The sequence below is a fragment of the Pristiophorus japonicus genome, chromosome 18, assembly GCF_044704955.1.
Source record: "Pristiophorus japonicus isolate sPriJap1 chromosome 18, sPriJap1.hap1, whole genome shotgun sequence".
NCBI classification, from domain to species: domain Eukaryota; kingdom Metazoa; phylum Chordata; class Chondrichthyes; family Pristiophoridae; genus Pristiophorus; species Pristiophorus japonicus.
Window position 1 is genome coordinate 112540686 of NC_091994.1, and position 18368 is coordinate 112559053.

Below are 18368 nucleotides of genomic sequence, written 5' to 3' on the forward strand. Positions count from 1 at the left end.
TTTGGAAAATGATCACCAGTGCATCCACTATTTCTAGGGCCACTTCCTTAAGTACTCTGGGACGCAGACTATCAGGCCCCGGGGATTTATCAGTCTTCAATCCCATCAATTTCCCTAACACAATTTCCCGCCTAATAAGGAGTCCCTTCAGTTCCTCCTTCTCACTAGACCCTCGGTCCCTTAGTATTTCCGGAAGGTTATTTGTGTCTTCCTTCGTGAAGACAGAACCAAAGTATTTGTTTAACTGATCTGTCATTTCTTTATTCCCCATTATAAATTCACGTTTGTCTTCACTAATCTTTTTGTCTTCACATATCTATAGAAGCTTTTGCAGTCAGTTTTTATGTTCCCAGCAAGCTTCCTCTCATACTCTATTTTCCCCCTCCTAATTAAACCCTTTGTCCCTACTGCTGAGGAGTACCAACATGACACTTGAAATCGCTGCTTCTGATGATCAGGCAGGATTTAAGGAAGGCCATTTCCCTTGACAGAGGGCATTAAAGTAATTGGTAGGAGGTTTAGAGGGTTGAGGAGAGGGTGGGGGTGGGGGGGGGGCATCTGGAACTCACTGCCTGAAAGGGTGGTAGAGGCAGAAACCCTCATCACATTTAAAAAGTACTTGGATGTGCACCTGAAGTGCCGTAACCTACAGGGCTACGGACCGAGAGCTGGAAAGTGGGATTATGCTGGGTAGCTCTTGGTCAGGCGGCACGGACTCGATGGGCCCAATGGCTTCCTTCCGCACTGTAAATTTCTATGATTACTCCACCAGCACTCTAAGAAAACTCACATAATTATTCCATCCAGGTCCTTTTGTTGTGTGCCTTGAGGGTGATTGAAATCGGGTGGAACTACCTGCCCTGCGCCCTGTAAACATTAAGCTTCAGCTCTGGGTTCCTCAGGTGGGTTAGAATTAGTTGCATCAAATGGTATTATCTCGCCTTTGTTTCAGTTGTCTAAGAGCACGGGCCAAGATTGTCCATTCTTCATCACTATTTGCAGGAGGCCTGGGATCCTTTGGAATCGAGCGAAGTCTGGAGCCCTGCATCTAAGGCACAAATATAAAGGGTAAACAATATAACTTTTATCTATATTAGATGTTATTGCTGCTATAGAACGCTCGACCTTTCCGCCCACATCTGATGACCATTCAATATTGCTGCATTTCAGGATACAGATTTTACTGGGGTAAATCGGGAACCCTTTAACTAAATTGCAAGTGTTTGCACAATGAAGTTGTGGGTTATGATCTTAAAGGACCTCCTAAAGAAACTTGTTCATCGTCATTATTCCAAACCATTACTGATTATTAGAAGTTGCATATCCAAGTTACTGGCTGGTATAATGAAACCTCGCGGCGTGCAAAGTTCCATCTCTCTCATTACCAGGTAAGGGTAGCCATTTTCAAGATTAACATAAAGCCCAGGTTACAGCAAGTAATTAGGAAGACAAATGGAATGTTGGCCTTTATTGCAAGCGGGATGGAGTATAAAAGCAGGGAAGTCCTGCTCCAACTGTAAGACCACATCTGGAGTGCTGCATATTGGTTTGGTCTCCTTATTTTAAGGAAAGCTATACTTGCATTGAACGCAGTTCAGAGAAGGTTCACGATGTTGAGTCCTGAGATGAAGGGGTTGTCTTATGAAGAAAGGTTGAGCAGGTTGGGCCTATACTCATTGGAGTTTAGAAGAATGAGAGGTGATTTTATTGAAATGTATAAGGTTCTGAGGAGGCTTGACAGGGTAGATGCAGAGAGGATGTTTCCCCTCGTGGGGGGCATAGTTTCAGAATAAGGGGTCGCCCATTTTAAATGGAAATGAGGAATTTTTTCTCTCGGGGTTGTGAGTCGTTGGAATTCTCTGCCCCAGAGAGCTGTGGAGGCTAGGTCATTGAATATATTTAATGTGGAGATTTTTGAATGAAGAGCGTCCAGGGTTATGGGGAGCGGGCGGGGAAGTGGAGTTGAGGCCAAGATCAGATCGGCCATGATCTTATTGAATGGCGGAGCAGGCTCCGGGACCAAATGGCCTACTCCTGCTCCTATTTCTTACGTTCTTATGATTGGGCATTCAATCTGCAATATATGGAACAGGTTACCAATGGAAAGGGTGTGAGGTGGCTGGAGCTGGAGAGGGCCGTGTTATTTCCAGTCACATTACTTGGAAGTTTATTTTACACTGCTGCCACGCTTTGAAACATCAATGAAATAGCATTTAAGATAGACTTGTCTCATTCTGTGGGGGAAACCCTTATTTTAGTGTGGATCTTAGACCAGTAATGTTCCATGTCTGGTAAAAACTGGAATCAACCACATTAGCGATATCGATGAAGGGTGTGCAATTCTCAGCTTCACCACTTGGGTAATAAGAACATAAGCAATAGGAGCAGGAGGAAGCTATACGGCCCCTCGAGCCCTATTTAATAAGATCATGGCTGAACTTCTGCATCAAGAAAGATCCCGAGAAGCTAGTCGAGCAGATTGTCTGTCTTAAATACAATCTGTCCGATTTTCATTTCCAGCAGTTTCTATTTTTTTTATTTTCAATTTCCAACATCCACAATAGTTTTCTTAGTGTGGTGTAATAGAAACATAGAAAATAGGTTCAGGAGTAGGCCATTTGGCCCTTCGAGCCTGCACCGCCATTCAATATGATCATGGCTGATCATTCCCTCAGTACACCATTCCTGCTTCTCTCCATACCCCTTGATCCCTTTAGCAGCTAGGGCCACATCTAACTCCCTTTTGAATATATCCAACGAACTGGCCCCAACAACTTTCTGTGGCAGAGAATTCCACAGGTTCACCACTCTCTGGGTGAAGAAGTTTCTCCTCATCTCGGTCCTAAATGGCTTACCCCTTATCCTTAGACTGTGACCCCTGGTTCTGGACTTCCCCAACATCGGGAACATTCTGCCTGCATCTAACCTGTCCAATCCAGTCAGACTTTTATATGCTTCTATGAGATCCCCTCTCATTCTTCTAAATTCCAGTGAATATAAGCCTAGTCGATCCAGTCTTTCATCATATGTCAGTCCTGCCATCCCGGGAATCAGTCTGGTGAACCTTCGCTGCGCTCCCTCAATAGCAAGAACGTCCTTCCTCAGATTAGGAGACCAAAACTATACACAATATTCACCATTCAGATAATCTGCCTTCCTGTTTTTGCCATCAAAGCACCTCACATTTATCCACATTATACTGCATCTGCCATGCATTTGCCCACTCACCTAATCTGTCCAAGTCACCCTGCAGCCTCTTAGCATCCTCCTCACAGCTCATATAGGTTTAGCATCTAGCAGTGTAGAAATTCAGTTGATTTAGTTGAAGGTTTCCCACAGATTTGAACCCACATAAAATGGCTAAATTGTGCAATTAATCAGAGGATCAGTATTTGTATTGCAGCAGGGAAAAATGTGTAATTTGTGTATTCTGGCTTTAGCCTAACATCTCTCTGAGCAGTGGCGATATCGCCAGGACAAGGGGTGTTATTGATAATGATCCCAACATTGGCTTGTTGGGGTTAATGCTCCACAATGCGAACACACAATAATTCAACAGGCAAAGTTAGTGATGAAGATGCTCATTATCCTGGCATGGTACTCAAAGGAGAAATCTACACATGCTCACTGGGTGAATCCACTTCTGGAAAACCTGAATCTCAGGAGACTGGCAAAGCAGGAAGGCAGAAATGAGCCACCAGATTTGGGAAAGGATGAGACGTATAAGGGAGCAATGATGCAATAGATTCCCCCAGCATCTCGCCAGAATACGGAAAATCGTTGTTCCCTGTTCAATACATTGTGTTATTATCATAGGAGTTATTTCATGTATATTCTTTGGGTAATAACTCAATGTTGCAATTGATACAGCTCATTTGCATTTAGTGTTGTGATTCAATCCAAGTAAGCATTGCCTTTCTAAATGGATAATCAGTAGTTAAACCAAGAATTAAAAACCAGGATAACCTCAAAAAGGCAGATTAGTGTAGTGTATATCCTGAAAGAAAGACTTGCCTTTATATCGCGCCTTTCATGCCCACTGGATGTCCCAAAGCGCTTTACAGCCAATGAAGTACATAAGAAATAGGAGCAGGTATAGGCCATTTGGCCCCTCGTGCTCTTTTAAATCGTACTTTTTAAATCGTAGTCACTGTTGTAATGTGGGAAACGCGGCAGCTAATTTGCGCACAGCAAGCTCCCACACACAGCAATGTGATAACAACCAGATAATCTGTTTTTAGTGATGTTGACTGAGGGATAAATATTGGCCCAGGACACCGGGGATAACTCCCTTGCTCTTCTTCGAAATAGTGCCGTGGGATCTTTTACGTCCACCTGAGGGGGCAGATGGGGTCTCGGTTTAACGTCTCATCCGAAAGACAGCACCTCCGACCGTGCAGCGGTGAAGGAGATTACAGAGATAGGGAGAGGCGAGGTCATGGAGGGATTTGAAAAAAAGGTTGAGAATTTTAAAATCGAGTTGACTGGGAGCCAATGTAGATCAGCGAGCAAGCTGATCATGTAGCAAGTAAATCTATCAAACTGTCAGCCCAGTGCTGAGCTGCGGTTTAAAAAGAGTCGAGTGAAGTCCATTTAAGAGAATCACTGGGTAAGGAAATCAGGAAAAACCCAATTAGTTCCAATAGTCTGTAATGTTATTGCTCCTGTTGTAGGAAATGCAAGTTTCTATTTCAAGGAATTAGTCAAGCTAAAAATACCTGCTAGCAGCCCACAAACCATTACCCTTGGAAGTGTTTGTAAATGGAAGTGTTTATTGTGCTTGGAGAAATCGGCATACTATTTTTACCTTGTCTGTATTGCACTTCAAATCTGTGTACATTAAATCACCAACCCACATTTCCCGACCTGCTGCGTTCCCACCTCACCGAAGTGTGGCTCTCTGAAGGCCTTTGAAACCCGTTCTTTGGTTCCATGTTGTTTCTCTGAAAATAAAGACTTGTATTTCTATAGCACCTTTCACAACTACCGGATGTCCCAAAGCGCTTTACAGCCAATGAAGTACTTTTGAAGTGTAGTCGCTGTTGTAAAGTAGCCTGCTCCCTGATGCTTCTCTGTTGCTGGTCCTCTGGCTCCCCCTGTTACTTCTGTGGAACTCCTTGATGTTTGCTGCGAGAAGGGGTGGCTGGGAGTGGTTGAGGCAAATAGTATAGATGCATTAACTTAGACAAGCATGTGAGGGAGAAGGGAATAGAGGGTTATGCTGATAGAGTTAGATGAGGAAAGACGGGAGGAGGCTCGAGTGGAGCATAAACACCGGCATGGACTGGTTGGGCCGAATGGCCTGTTTCTGTGCTGGATATCCCGTGTAATCCTGTGTATAAGGCATAGCTCAGACCAGAGAACTTCAGGTCACCTAATCAGAGTAAGGATACTATGACCTTTTATTCCTGATATCAGAAATGTAAGTTATGAGGGAATGTTAAGGAATTTGAGCTTTTTTGAAAGTAGCAGTTTTCAAAATGATGCAATTGAGTTCTTAAAGATTATGAAGGAAGTGAACAAATTGATTCAGGCAAATTGTTCCATGTGGTGAAGGGTACAAATACCATCAAATATGAAGTCAGGAGGAATGACAGAAGCCCAGTGAAACTTTATCACTGAGTTGACAAGGTTTCTGAATGAAGACCTTTAAAGCAGATTGTCTAAATTGGTTCAAAACACAATTCGATGCACTTCTGCAGAGATGGGATTGAGGGATGTGTTGAGATGGGGAGGTGAGGTTGACCTGTGAAGAGGGACACATTATTTGACATGAAGCAAGCTACATTACATACACTAATATTATAACATTGAGGACTTGGGTAAAGGCATCCATACATGGCAGAAAACAAAACTGCCCAACACAGTATATATTCGTTTTAAAAGTGGAAACATAGAAACATAGAAAATAGGTGCAGGAGCAGGCCATTCAGCCCTTCTAGCCTGCACCGCCATTCAATGAGTTCATGGCTGAACATGAAACTTCAGTACCCCCTTCCTGCTTTCTCGCCATAACCCTTGATCCCCCGAGTAGTAAGGACTTCATCTAACTCCCTTTTGAATATATTTAGTGAATTGGCCTCAACTACTTTCTGTGGTAGAGAATTCCACAGGTTCACCACTCTCTGGATGAAGAAGTTTCTCCTCATCTCGGTCCTAAATGGCTTACCCCTTATCCTCAGACTGTGACCCCTGGTTCTGGACTTCCCCAACATTGGGAACATTCTTTCTGCATCTAACCTGTCTAAACCCGTCAGAATTTTAAACGTTTCTATGAGGTCCCCTCTCATTCTTCTGAACTCCAGTGAATACAAGCCCAGTTGATCCAATCTTTCTTGATAGGTCAGTCCCGCCATCCCGGGAATCAGTCTGGTGAACCTTCGCTGCACTCCCTCAATAGCAAGAATGTCCTTCCTCAAGTTAGGAGACCAAAACTGTACACAATACTCCAGGTGTGGCCTCACCAAGGCCCTGTACAACTGTAGCAACACCTCTCTGCCCCTGTATTCAAATCCCCTCGCTATGAAGGCCAACATGCCATTTGCTTTCTTAACCGCCTGCTGTACCTGCATGCTAACCTTCAATGACTGATGTACCATGACACCCAGGTCTCGTTGCACCTTCCCTTTTCCTAATCTGTCACCATTCAGATAATAGTCTGTCTCTCTGTTTTTACCACCAAAGTGGATAACCTCACATTTATCCACATTATACTTCATCTGCCATGCATTTGCCCACTCACCTAACCTATCCAAGTCACTCTGCAGCCTAATAGCATCCTCCTCGCAGCTCACACTGCCACCCAACTTAGTATCATCCGCAAATTTGGAGATACTGCATTTAATCCCCTCGTCTAAATCATTAATGTACAATGTAAACAGCTGGGGCCCCAGCACAGAACCTTGCGGCACTCCACTAGTCACTGCCTGCCATTCTGAAAAGTACCCGTTTACTCCTACTCTTTGCTTCCTGTCTGACAACCAGTTCTCAATCCACGTCAGCACACTACCCCCAATCCCATGTGCTTTAACTTTGCACATTAATCTCTTGTGTGGGACCTTGTCGAAAGCCTTCTGAAAGTCCAAATATACCACATCAACTGGTTCTCCTTTGTCCACTTTACTGGAAACATCCTCAAAAAATTCTAGAAGATTTGTCAAGCATGATTTCCCTTTCACAAATCCATGCTGACTTGGACCTATCATGTCACCATTTTCCAGATGCACTGCTATGACATCCTTAATAATTGATTCCATCATTTTACCCACTACTGAGGTCAGGCTGACCGGTCTATAATTCCCTGTTTTCTCTCTCCCTCCTTTTTTAAAAAGTGGGGTTACATTGGCTACCCTCCACTCCATAGGAACTGATCCAGAGTCAATGGAATGTTGGAAAATGACTGTCAATGCATCCGCTATTTCCAAGGCCACCTCCTTAAGTACTCTAGGATGCAGTCCATCAGGCCCTGGGGATTTATCGGCCTTCAATCCCATCAATTTCCCGACTAATAAAGATTTCCCTCAGTTCCCCCTCCTTACTAGACCCTCTGACCCCTTTTATATCCGGAAGGTTGTTTGTATCCTCCTTAGTGAATACTGAACCAAAGTACTTGTTCAATTGGTCTGCCATTTCTTTGTTCCCCGTTATGACTTCCCCTGATTCTGACTGCAGGGGACCTACGTTTGTCTTCACCAACCTTTTTCTCTTTACATATCTATAGAAACTTTTGCAATCCGCCTTAATGTTCCCTGCAAGCTTCTTCTCGTACTCCATTTTCCCTGCCCTAATCAAACCCTTTGTCCTCCTCTGCTGAGTTCTAAATTTCTCCCAGTCCCCAGGTTCGCTGCTATTTCTGGCCAATTTGTATGCCACTTCCTTGGCTTTAATACTATCCCTGATTTCCCTAGATAGCCACGGTTGAGCCACCTTCCCTTTTTTATTTTTACGCCAGACAGGAATGTACAATTGTTGTAATTCATCCATGCGGTCTCTAAATGTCTGCCATTGCCCATCCACAGTCAACCCCCTAAGTATCATTCGCCAATCTATCCTAGCCAATTCACCTTCAAAGTTACCCTTCTTTAAGTTCTGGACCATGGTCTCTGAAATTACTGTTTCATTCTCCATCCTAATGCAGAATTCCACCATATTATGGTCACTCTTCCCCAAGGGGCCTCGCACAATGAGATTGCTAATTAATCCTCTCTCATTACACAACACCCAGTCTAAGATGGCCTCCCCCCTAGTTGGTTCCTCAACATATTGGTCTAGAAAACCATCCCTTATGCACTCCAGGAAATCCTCCTCCACCGTATTGCTTCCAGTTTGGCTAGCCCAATCTATGTGCATATTAAAGTCACCCATTATAACTGCTACACCTTTATTGCATGCACCCCTAATTTCCTGTTTGATGCCCTCCCCAACATCCCTATTACTGTTTGGAGGTCTGTACACAACTCCTACTAACGTTTTTTGCCCTTTGGTGTTCTGCAGCTCTACCCATATAGATTCCACATCATCCAAGCTAATGTCTTTCCTAACTATTGCATTAATCTCCTCTTTAACCAGCAATGCTACCCCACCTCCTTTTCCTTTTATTCTATCCTTCCTGTATCAAATTTCAGTATCAAAGGAAAAAGGACCAGGGAAAAGAAGTGAAGAAAAGTGAGTTATTGAGTATTTTCTAAATTAAATAACAACCCTACTGCTTATATATCAAAGCACATACTCTCTACAGCAAGACTTAGAAATCAAGCAACATTACAAGCATCTTTCAACAGTTTATTGAATATATTTAAGGCGGAGATAGATGAATTTTTGAGAGATAAGGGAGTCGAGGGTTGTGGGCAGCGGGCAGGAAAATGGAGTTGAGGCCAAGATCAGATCAGCCGTGATCTTATTGAATGGCGGAGCAGGCTCGAGGGGCCGAATGGCTGACTCCTCCTATTTCTTATGATCCTTGAAGAATACAGCAGTTTTAATGGCTGGTGTTTACTTTTACTGTGTAAAATATGGGTATTTAATTTAGCAGGCAGTGCTTGAGGCTGCAGAAGTGAACCTGTCAGGCTGACAATCAGAGGTCACGAGGTGTGACGGGGCATGTGTGGAGAAGGGCAGCAGACAGTGGATTGCTTGGCTATCTGCCGGGACACTGCTCCTGTGATGATGATAATGGTGCAGGTGTTGGCTGCAGTAGGTCTGTACAGCGCCAATTACATTTTGAATGACCATCATCATCATCATCATCATAGGCAGTCCCTCGAAATCGAGGAAGACTTGTTTCCACTCTAAAACTGAGTTCTTAGGTGACAGAACAGTCCAATACTGGAATTACAGTCTCCGGCACATATGGGGCAGACGGTCGTTGAAGGAAAGAGAGGGTGGGACTGGTTTGACGCACACTCCTTCCGCTGCCTGCGCTTGGTTTCTGCATGCTCTCAGCGACGAGACTCGAGGTGCTCAACGCCCTCACGGATGCACTTCCTCCACTTAGGGTGGTCTTTGGCCAGAGACCCCCAAGTGCCAGTGGGGATATTGCACTTTATCAGGGAGGCTTTGAGGGTGTCCTTGAAACGTTCCTCTGCCACCTGGGGCTCGCTTGCCGTGTAGGAGTTCCGAGTAGAGCGCTTGCTTTGGGAGTCTTGTGTCAGGCATGCGGACAATGTGGCCCGCCCAACGGAGCTGGTCGATGCTACTAATGTTGGCGCGCCTGTCTTCCCAGGGGATTTGTAGGATCTTGCGGAGACATCGTTGGTGGTATATCTCCAGTGACTTGAGATGTCTACTGTACATGGTCCACATCTCTGCGCCATACAGGAGGGTGGGTATCACTACAGCCCTGTAGACCATAAGCTTGGTGCCAGATTTGAGGGCCTGATCTTCGAACACTCTCTTCCTCAGGCGGCCAAAGGCTGCACTGGCGCACGAGAGGCGGTGTTGAATCTTGTCACGATGTCTGCCCTTGTTGATAATAGGCTCCTGAGGTATGGAAAGTAGTTCACGTTGTCCAGGGCCACCCCGTTGAGCTCCTTGCAAGTGTGAAGTCTTCCAGCAAGCTCTCTTCAGCGTCAGTGGTGTCCAACTCCTTCATTGTAAAGATCAAATTATCCTTTCTCTCTCAAAACTTTGGAATAAGGACAAATTTTTATTCTGTAATGTGATGCAGATGAAGTGTCAGCTGTGGCTCAGTGGGTAGCACTCTCGTCTCTGAGTCAGGAGGTTGTGGGTTCAAGTCCAGAGACTTAAGCACATAAATCTAGGCTGACACTCCAGTGCAGTGCTGAGGGAGGGCTGCACTGTCGGAGGTGCCTTCTTTCAGATGAAACGTTAAACCGAGGCCCCGTCTGCTCTCTCAGATGGACGTAAAAGATCCCATGGCACTATTTCGAAGAAGAGCAGGGGAATTATTCCCGGTGTCCTGGGGCCAATATTTATCCCTCAATCAACATCACTAAAACAGATTATCTGGTCATTATCACATTGCTGTTTGTGGGAGCTTGCTGTGCACAAATTGGCTGCTGCGCTTCCCACATTACAACAGTGGCTGCACTTCAAAAGTACCTCATTGGCTGTAAAGTGCTTTGAGACGTCCGGTGGTCGTGAAAGGCGCTATATAAATGCATCAATTTAAATTGTACAAAAATGAACATCATGACTGTGTCCTCACTGTGTGAAACAATGCTTTTGCTGCTCTCTGCAGTGACTAATTTATGATACCATGGCTTCCTCCTTGACTCTGTATATCAACAACACTCATTCAGTGTCTTTAAAGCAGTAAATGTTTCCAGGCGCTTCGCAGAGGCAGAACTGATGCTGAGCGGTGTAAGGGGAGTTCACAAACACAGCTGAAAAGGGAGTGTTTCAGGAGGTTTTTAAGGATGGGGAGAAGCAACAAAGTGGAGGGTTTAGGGAAAGAGTTCCATGGAGTGCGGCCGCAACAGCTGATGGCTTTGCAGCCTCTCAACCATCCACTGTGGGTTCGGCCTCAATCTTTATTGCTTATGAGTAGTAATCTCGGGATTGCTACCAGTGCCACGTGCTAGTCAGAGTAGGAATCGCTGGATAGCGCAGATGAATACGTGGCTTGAGTAGTGGTGCAGCAGGGAGGGATTCAAATTCCTGGGGCATTGGAACCGGTTCTGGGGGAGGTGGGACCAGTACAAACCGGACGGTCTGCACCTGGGCAGGACCGGAACCAATGTCCTAGGGGGAGTGTTTGCTAGTGCTGTTGGGGAGGAGTTAAACTAATATGGCAGGGGGGATGGGAACCAATGCAGGGAGACAGAGGGAAACAAAAAGGAGACAAAAGCAAAAGACAGAAAGGAGATGAGTAAAAGTGGAGGACAGAGAAACCCAAGGCAAAAAACAAAAAGGGCCACTGAATATAAAGGGGCTGCAGGAGGGGTCAAAACTAAAAATCATGGTTTAAAAACTAGGATTAAAACACTCTACCTAAATGCACGCAGCATTCGAAATAAAGTAAATGAGTTGACGGCACAAATGATTACAAATGGGTATGATTTGGTGGCCATTACAGAAACATGGTTGCATGGTGGCCAAGACTGGGAATTAAACATACAGGGGTATCTGACGATTCGGAAAGATAGACAAGAAGGGAAAGGAGGTGGGGTAGCTCTGTTAATAAAGGATGATATCAGGGCAGTTGTGAGAGACGATATTGGCTCTAATGAACAAAATGGTGAATCATTGTGGGTGGAGATTAGAGATAGTAAGGGGAAAAAGTCACTGGTGGGCGTAGTTTATAGGCCCCCAAATAATAACTTCACGGTGGGGCGGGCAATAATCAAGGGAATAATGGAGGCATGTGAAAAAGGAACGGCAGTAGTCATGGGGGATTTTAACCTACATATCGATTGGTCAAATCAAATCGCACGGGGTAGTCTGGAGGAGGAATTCATAGAATGCATACGGGATTGTTTCTTAGAACAGTATGTAACAGAACCTACAAGGGAGCAAGCTATCTTAGATCTGGTCCTGTGTAATGAGACAGTAAAAATAAACGATCTCCGATTAAAAGATCCTCTCGGAATGAGTGATCACAGTATGGCTGAATTTGTAATACAGATTGAGGATGAGGAAGTTGTGTCAGAAACGAGCTTACTATGCTTAAACAAAGGGGACTACAGTGGGATGAGGGCAGAGTTGGCTAAAGTAGACTGGAAACACAGACTAAACGGTGGCACAATTGAGGAACAGTGGAGGACTTTTAAGGAGCTCTTTCATAGTGCGCAACAAAAATATATTCCAGTGAAAAAGAAGGGCGGTAAGAGAAGGGATAACCAGCTGTGGATAACTAAGGAAATAAAGGAGAGTATCAAATTAAAAACCAATGTGTATAAGGTGGCCAAGGTTAGTGGGAAACTAGAAGATTGTGAAAATTTTAAACATCAGTAAAGAATGACTAAAAAAGCAATAAAGAAAGGAAAGATAGATTACGAAGGTAAACTTGCGCAAAACATAAAAACATATAGTAAAAGCTTTTACAGATATATAAAACGGAAAAGAGTGACTAAAGTAAATGTTGGTCCCTTAGAAGATGAGAAGGGGGATTTAATAATGGGAAATGTGGAAATGGCTGAGACCTTAAACAATTATTTTGCTTCGGTCTTCACAGTGGTAGACACAAAAACCATGCCAAAAATTGCTAGTCACAGGAATGTGGGAAGGGAGGACCTTGAGACAATCACTATCACTACGGGGGTAGTGCTGGACAGGCTAATGGGATTCAAGGTAGACAAGTCCCCTGGTCCTGATGAAATGCATCCCAGGGTATTAAAAGAGATGGTGGAAGTTATAGCAGATGCATTCGTTATAATCTACCAAAATTCTCGGGACTCTGGGGAGGTACCAGCGGATTGGAAAGCAGCTAATGTAACGCCTCTGTTTTAAAAAAAAGGGGGCAGACAAAAGGCAGGTAACTATAGGCCGGTTAGTTTAACATCTGTCGTGGGGAAAATGCTTGAAACTATCATTAAGGAAGAAATAGCGGGACATCTAGATAGGAATAGTGCAATCAAGCAGACGCAGCATGGATTCATGAAGGGGAAATCATGTTTAACTAATTTACTGGAATTCTTTGAGGATATAACGAGCATGGTGGATAGAGGTGTACCGATGGATGTGGTGTATTTAGATTTCCAAAAGGCACTCGATAAGGTGCCACACAAAAGGTTACTGCAGAAGATAAAGGTACGCGGAGTCAGAGGAAATGTACTAGCATGGATAGAGAATTGGCTGGCGAACAGAAAGCAGAGAGTCGGGATAAATGGGTCCTTTTCGGGTTGGAAATCGGTGGTTAGTGGTGTGCCACAGGGGTCGGTGCTGGGACCACAACTGTTCACAATATACATAGATGACCTGGAAGAGGGGACAGAGTGTAGTGTAACAAAATTTGCAGATGACACAAAGATTAGTGGGAAAGCGGGTTGTGTAGAGGACACAGAGAGGCTGCAAAGAGATTTGGATAGGTTAAGCGAATGAGCTAAGGTTTGGCAGATGGAATGCAATGTCGGAAAGTGTGAGGTCATCCACCTTGGGAAACAAAAACAGTAAAAGGGAATATTATTTGAATGGGGAGAAATTACAACATACTGAGGTGCAGAGGGACCTGGGGGTCCTTGTGCATGAATCCCAAAAAGTTAGTTTGCAGGTGCAGCAGGTAATCAGGAAGGCGAATGGAATTGCGAGAGGGATGGAGTACAAAAGCAGGGAGGACCTGCTGCAACTGTATAGGGTATTGGTAAGGCCGCACCTGGAGTACTGCGTGCAGTTTTGGTCACCTTACTTAAGGAAAGATATACTGGCTTTGGAGGGGGTACAGAGACGATTCACTAGGCTGATTCCAGAGATGAGGGGGTTACCTTATGATGATAGATTGAGTAGACTGGGTCTTTACTCTTGGAGTTCAGAAGGATGAGGGGTGATCTTATGGAAACATTTAAAATAATGAAAGGGATAGACAAGATAGAGGCAGAGAGGTTGTTTCCACTGGCCGGGGAGACTAGAACTAGGGGGCACAGCCTCAAAATACGGAGGAGCCAATTTAAAACCGAGTTGAGAAGGAATTTCTTCTCCCAGAGGGTTGTGAATCTGTGGAATTCTCTGCCCAAGGAAGCAGTTGAGGCTAGCTCATTGAATGTATTCAAGTCACAGATAGATAGATTTTTAACCAATAAGGGAATTAAGGGTTACGGGGAGCGGGCGTGTAAGTGGAGCTGAGTCCACGGCCAGATCAGCCATGATCTTGTTGAATGGCGGAGCAGGCTCGAGGGGCTAGATGGCCTACTCCTGTTCCTAATTCTTATGTTCTTATGACTTTCGTTATCAATATAAATTAGAAGTGTACACAACAAATATTCTCAAACCATCAAACAAGGCACCTCCCCCCCCCTCCCCACCATTGCCTGACCATTGCGCCCTCTCCCAGGACCACCTACTCAGCTGCATCGAATGGGTTCCCCCAGAGGCTCTGCCTAACTTCCCTCCCCCTCCCCCTCCCATTGTCGAGCAGCTTGTCAACGGAACCCTTCTGAGGTCTGATTTGGAAAATGGTTCAACCTCTGATTGCTTCCATCGGGAGGGTGGGGGGCAATCACTTGAAAATCGACCCCCAGTGTCTTAACATGTCTCTTTGTCATTAAAGGCTGGTCCAGTTACATTGTGTGTTTCAGTAACACAGTGGGTCGTTTCAGGTTTGTGATGAACTTTTACAATAGAAGCATGAGATAAATAGTTAGTTACCGAATTCTATTTGGGGTGGTCCAGTGAACTCAAAGGGGAGAATGTGTTTACTGGTCTCAACATTATTTGCACTGAGAATATCCATGCAAATGGCCACTTCCCCTCTCTGGAAGTAATTCACCACAGGAATCAGATGGTACTTACATGAACCTCCCAGACCAGTAGACAACACCAGATCCTAAATGAGATAAATCCCTAATCATGTTTCTTTGTGTATAAAGAACCAGTCACGGTTTCTCTTCCCCCGCTCATAACTATAACTAAAACTAAATCGGAGGCTTGTCCCTCATTCAGGTTTATTCTGGGATTTTGGAAGAATTAAATGTTGATTGCCCTGTTTTTCTTCACCAATTTCCAGTCTGACAGATTCCTAACTGAATATCTTCTCCTTCCCCAGGGACTTGGATTGGAGGAAGTCATGTCACCAGATGGAATGCTAAGATAAGGTCTCATCCATTTTTCCTTTAACGGTGGATACTATAATGATCCAAATCTTTATCCATGTAATTCAGACAGAACCTTCTCACCTTCAGCACACACTCTCTTTTTCCCTTTTACTACTGCAAAGAACTACAGAAATCTGAGCATTGTACAAGCCATTGTTACTTTATAAATCTATAACCTCTTGAAATAGTCTAATCATTATATATGGGATGATCAAAGTCGATTACTTGAACCCTTCCTGTCCGGATGTTGCTTTGGGAGACCCAGAGCTCGACAATGTGTTTATTGACAATCTGACATTCTCTTGCTCCCAGTGGAGTCCCCAAAAATAACGCCCAACTCGTTTTCCTGTAAAACCTCCTCGAGTTTGGGAAATATCTAACTCTCCCCAAGTCCCTGCCAAATACAGGCCTCATAAGTCCTCATAAATTGGGGATCACACGCTGTCAATAGGATCCTGATACATTTCTGAACACCAATGGGCAGAGGGTGTGCTACGCACGCTTCACCAATTGATATTGGCATAGTGCAGCCCAATCACTGGTCCGTAAAGGGATCGCTGCAGGCCACTCAAAATAAGTTAATAATAAAGTTTTGAAACTAGTTTTGTTTAATCAACCCCACTCTCCCCGCCAACCCCCCCCCCCCCCCCAACCCCACCCCCAATGCCTGACCATCTCCCAGGACCCACCATCCCCTGCCTTAACTTAGCTGCATTGGATGGGTTTCACAGAGGCTCTGCCTAACTTCCCTCCCCCTCTCCGTCCCATTGGCGAGCAGCTTGTCAACAGAAGACTTCTGAGGTCTGATTTGGAAAATGGTTCAACCTCTGATTGCTTCCATCGGGAGGGTGGGGAGCTCGGTCCTGTCCCATAGAAGCAATCACTTGAAAATCGACCCCCAATATCTTAACATGTCTCTCTGTCGTTAAAAGCTGGTCCAGTTACATTGTGTGTTTCAGTAACACAGTGGGTCGCTTCAGCTTTGTGATGAACTTTTTACAATAGAAACATGAGATGAATAGTTAGTTACAGAATTCTTTAAAGGTTTTATTTATTGAGGCTGAATCTCTTTTTATGATCGAATCCATTAATGGATCCTTATTCATTTTGAGGGTATAAGGCACCCCGATTGTAGCTTTGATTGAAGCTATCAAAGGCCAATGGAAAAACAAGTACCCGAAGTGATGAATTACACAAAGTACAAACCGGTTACCATGGTGACTCTCATTGAAAGTGAGCATTAAACATGGCGCAGTGATCACCTGACACAAATGAGAATCCTAATGCATGAAGCATTAGAAGGAGTCACCTTGAACTTAGCCATCAAGTCTGACAGGACCTCTGTCCTGCTCTCTCATAACATAAGAATTAGGAGCAGGAGTATACCATTCAATGAGATCATGGCTGATCATTGGCCTCAATTCCACTTTTCTGCCCGATCCCCATATCCCTTGTTTCTCCGAGAGTCCAAAAATCTATCGATCTCAGCCTTGAATATACTCAACGACTGAGCTTCCACAGCCCTCTGGGGCAGAGAATTCCAAAGATTCACAACTCACTTAGTGAAGATATTCCTCCTCATCTCAGTCTTAAATGGCCGACTCCTTATCCTGAGACTGACCCCTGGTTCCAGACTCTCCAGCCCGGGGAAACAATCTCTCAGCATTTACCCTGTCAATCCCCCTCAGAATCTTAAATGTTTCAATGAAATCACCTCTCATTCCTCTAAACCCGAGTATAGGCTCAATCTCTCCTCATAGGATAACTCTCTCATCCCAGGAATCAATCTAGTGAACCTTCTTGGACTGTCCCTAAGGCAAGTATATCCTTCCTTCAATAAGGAGACCAAAACTGTACGCAGTACTCCAGGTGTGGTCTCACCAAAGCCCTGTACAATTGTAGCAGGACTTCCTCACTCTTGTTCTCCAAGCCCCTCTCAATGTTGTGCTGAAGCCTGCACCTGTGATCGAGTCAACATCCTCCGGATAGGGTGCAGTGGATGAAGACCCCAATCACTTGGCCATTGGCAGCTCCCTGTGTCACCCATCCTCACAACTTCCCAACTGAGATAAGCAGGTGTGGCAACATCTGGAATAAAACTGAATCAATGAAAAAATGAACAAGGAAAATTTTAGACAATTTAATGAAAGAAAGATTATAATCTATATTTCAGGCCTAAAGGATTCTCTCCAGAGTCCAGCATCCCTTGGCAGTATTTAGTATTTAACCTAAATATTTTTTGAGGAAGAAATCTGTGTGCCAGGATTCTTGCTGCAGGATTATTGCAGTCCCCTTCCTGCCAGCTCTGTGCTCTGTGTTAAACAGGATGGACTCCTAACAACAAAAGACAAACTATTGCGGATGCTGGAAATCTGAAGTATAAACAGAAACAGCTAGAATCCCTCAGCGGGTCAGGCAGCATCTGTGGAGAGAGAAACCGAGTTAACGTTTCAGGTCTGTGACCCGATGAAAGATCACGGACCTGAAACATTAACTCTGTTTCTCTCTCCACAGATGCTGCCTGACCCACTGAGGGATTCCAGCAGTTTCTGTTTGTATATACTAAGAATGTTTGTCTGGTGCTATTTTATCAATGTTCTGTTTTTTGGTGTGTTGGCTACAAGTTGTAGGGCAGGAGGGAGATGGGGGTGTATATGTTAAATGTTTATCTATAAGGAAGCAAGCAGCCACTTTAAGTAAATTGCAGTGCTGAGAGACACAAACTGTTCCTTTCTCAAAAGTACTATTGATTGAATAGATAGCACTGGGGCACAAAATCTGTTGACAAACACAGCTTCAAGGCAAGTGTCTTGTGCAGTTATGTATATAAATGGTCCTGTATGGAGTTAATTCCAGCCTGTGCTCTGGCACTGCTCTGCTCTGCACTGTTCGCCAATGACTGTACATCTGAAATTGATTACACTGCTGAAATGAGTCCAAACGCAGAGAAGTTGCAGCATGTTCAGCTGCTGCTTGCTAAGTTGCAAACTTATGGATAGAGACGAGACCTTTGAGATCTACATTTGAAGTTATGTGATACTGTTTGGCTGCCACAACCATTCGGAAATGCAGTTTATGTAAGTGCTACCGAACTAAATAGAGTCATTGAAAACCCGCTTTCTTAATAGCGCTGTGACTGAACTGGAAGCAGGACAGCGATCC

General features: G+C 44.4%; 1 long non-coding RNA gene across 1 annotated transcript; it reads left to right on the top strand.

Moving 5' to 3' along the window:
- The first annotated feature begins 1026 nt into the window (after positions 1 to 1026).
- LOC139229340 (uncharacterized) lies at positions 1027 to 18359 on the top strand. The gene is made up of 3 exons (XR_011587707.1): positions 1027 to 1068; positions 15158 to 15206; positions 18335 to 18359. It is a non-coding gene; the product is annotated as an uncharacterized lncRNA (long non-coding RNA).
- The last annotated feature ends 9 nt before the right edge of the window (positions 18360 to 18368 follow it).